The sequence below is a fragment of the Octodon degus genome, unplaced genomic scaffold (assembly GCF_000260255.1).
Source record: "Octodon degus isolate 3935 unplaced genomic scaffold, OctDeg1.0 scaffold00022, whole genome shotgun sequence".
Classification (NCBI taxonomy): Eukaryota; Metazoa; Chordata; class Mammalia; order Rodentia; family Octodontidae; genus Octodon; species Octodon degus.
This window is the reverse complement of record NW_004524598.1, coordinates 21,867,891-21,870,994: the sequence shown is the minus strand read 5'-3', so window position 1 is coordinate 21,870,994 and position 3,104 is coordinate 21,867,891. Positions and strand designations below refer to the sequence as shown.

Here is a 3,104-nt window from a genome sequence, read left to right as displayed (position 1 = left end):
GCGCGCGTGGGGCGGGGGTGCGTCGCACCTGCGTCCCGCGGAGACGACAGGCTTAGCCGCGCTTCGGACTCACGGCCTCTGAATCTTTCCCTCTGGGTCTTGCTGTAATATTCGTAACAAGAAAAAGAAAAGATGCCCTTCCTCGCCGCTGTGCTCCCGGGAAACCTGAGTGGCGCACAGGGCCCGGAGGGCCTTCTCTTCTTCATCTGGAGCGCTGCTGGCTAGAATTCCGGATGCTGTCAGTCCCTTTCCTCCCACGTCCTGGCTGGCTCATCTCGCTCGAGCGCGTGCTGTTTTCAAACGAAGCGCTCCAGACGCAGAAGCCACCCACCCCGCGGCATAAACAGCATCTGTGCTTTGCCTGTCTGCTGGGGGAATTCCCGGAGCTGGGCACGTGGGAGAACGCACCGAGCAGCGGACGCCCATCGACAGGTCAGCTGCCCGAGGATTATTTTTCTTTCTTTTTTTGTTTTTCCTGTTAAGATTTTTATCAGTGTTGCAGGAAAATTATAATTTGCAGAAAAGTCACATTTATAACATTTAGCTCTAGATATATAAAATAGTTTAGTTTGGATATCTTCATGTGTATCAATGAAATTGAATTTGGGGGAGGGGAATTCCCCTTCAGGAAAAGGTGAGTGAGCCCTGCTGTCTGAGACCCCTGCTCATGAAAGCCTGGGGACAGACATGCCCCTGGACTTTCCATCAGAGTGTGCGGACTGGCTTCTTTAGGTGGGTTTTGACTTCAGTCCGGAAGCTGGATCTATCGCTAGCTGGCAAGGAGCTGCCACTGGCCCGCAAACCCGCGGGCACCTAGGCCAGGATGAACCCCAAAGGCAGCTGCTGATTCCACCGGCGAGAAACCCATCCTGGATCGCCCTCCCCGCAGCAGAAGAGCCTGGTGACGAATCACGCTGGAGCCTGGGGCACCGCGCAGGCTGTTGCATTCCCTAACACTAGAGTACAACCTTATGCCACCAGGCGTCTCTTCCCCCTGGCTTCTGCCCCTGAGCTGCAAGTTCCTTGAGACAGGAAGCTAACTTCCTCACCCCGTCTCCTGTCAGCAGACTACGCGAGTAAAGGCAATCTAACCTTAGGGCTCATTAGCAGATAACAATCATTCAAAGTCGAAGTAAAATACAACTATCCTCTGCCTGCTTCTAAAGGTAAAAGCAGTAAGATTTTAGACAATAAAAGTGGAGAATATTTTTGAAATTGAAAACACCCCTTTGAGTTGGGCACTGTTCATCTGTGTGGGTCATCTAGTCGTAGATATTCAAAACTACTTTTTTTTTTTTTTTTTTTGTGGAACCAGGGATTGAACTCAGCCCCCTGTGCTTGCCAGGCAAGCGCTTATTCTACTGAGCCATCTCCCCAGCCCCAAAACTACATTTAAATTGCTGACTGGGCTTCTAATGACTGGCACGGCTTCTGGGCTTCCATCGCCCACCACTGGTACACAGATGCCCAGGAACGCCTAAGCAATGATTCAGGAAACGGTGAGGCCGGGCAGAAGAAAGCAGTGCAAAATAAGGCTGGAGAGGATGACACCTAATTTCTCATTACACAGAAAAAGGCAGAGCAGTGTCCTGGTGGCCTGACCAAGCTCGGGCCTGGCCTTGCCACTGTCACCGGCGAAGTCTCCTCTCAGCAATTCGGTCATCTCCCGAAGGCTCCATGTGCTCTCACACTGGTCGGCACCCCAACCCACGGACTCAAGGCCCACGACGTTCAGGCATTGTGCTGTCGCTGCACTATGCCACAACTGGCTACATGTGTGTCTTCTGTGACATTAAAACCCAAACTTCTCTGAGCTGTGTAAGAAAGTTATTCAGGACAGTTTGAAAAATACAGTTTGCGTCACTTGATTGTGAGTCTAGCTGAGGCCCGGAAAATGTAAGAGATCTATTCAAGGCCTTGCGCCGAACCAGCAACGATGTGCGGCCCATCTTACCACCATGGATGCCGCATCCCAAGAGCCCCACCGGCTGGCTGTATCTGCCAGAGTCGGTCAGCTACCAACGAAAAAGAGCACTAGATGGCAGGAAGGTATCTACTGCCTCTGAGCTGACCAGGGATGAGGAATCCTGGCTGTCACCTGTGAGCACCGTCCAGGGCCTCCTTTCCCGGGATAGGCCACAAGGGATCGCTTAAAGGTACCCTTCAGGGTCCCATCCCGTTTCCTAGTGTGGCCTTTCTCACAACTTGAAATAGTAGTTCATAATCAAAAGTTAGAAGTCATTAGAGCTGATCTGCTTAAACACCCTCAGTCACAGCCAGGTGTGGCAGTCCACGCCTGTCACGTCAGCACTCTGGAGGCTGAGGCAAGAACAAGGCAAGCTCAGCCCCAGCCTGGCCATCTTGGAGACTGAGTGAGACCCCATCTCAAAAAGCAAAAAGGGCTGGGGATGTAACTCTGCGAAAGCCCTGGGTACACTCCTAGTACCCCACCTCCGGACAAAAATAAAAGCAAACGAAAAACCCCTTAGGGACTCCAGAGGAGCTTCGCTTCAAAAGCCCATCTGCTCAGCTCTACGGCAAGAGCGATGGCGCGCTGCAGCTCTCACGCCCACCGCACTGCAGCTGCCGCCTGTCGGGGCTGCACTCAACCTGGGTAGCGATGAGGGGCTCAGGCTGACACCGTTCCCTTTGGACCACAGTTTGTGATTCCGCCTACTTCCACGGGAGATGCTCCATCCCACCTGCTGAGCTCAGTCCTGAGCTTCCTTAGCCACTGGCGCCCAGACCTCCTCCTGTCGCGCCCAGACCTCCTCCTGTCGCGCCCAGACCTCCTCCTGCCGCTCCTAGACCTCCTCCTGCCACGCCCAGACCTCCTCCTGCCATGCCCAGACCTCCTCCTGCCACTCCTAGACCTCCTCCTGCCACGCCCAGACCTCCTCCTGTCACTCCCAGACCTCCTCCTGCCGCTCCTAGACCTCCTGCCATGCCCAGACCTCCTCCTGTCACTCCCAGACCTCCTCTTGCCATGCCCAGACCTCCTCCTGTCACTCCCAGACCTCCTCCTGTCGTGCCCAGACCTCCTCCTGCTGCACCCAGACCTCCTCCTGTCGCGCCCAGACCTCCTCCTGTCACTCCCAGACCTC

General features: G+C 54.5%; 1 protein-coding gene across 1 annotated transcript in view; it reads right to left on the bottom strand.

Moving 5' to 3' along the window:
* Positions 1-62, bottom strand: part of Paqr8 (progestin and adipoQ receptor family member 8) — a 19,887-nt gene extending 19,825 nt beyond the window's left edge. Inside the window, exon 1 of the mRNA XM_023712028.1 lies at positions 29-62. The gene's annotated coding sequence lies outside the window, so the exon portion shown is untranslated. The remainder of the gene's footprint in view (positions 1-28) is intronic.
* Between the last annotated feature and the right edge of the window lie 3,042 nt (positions 63-3,104).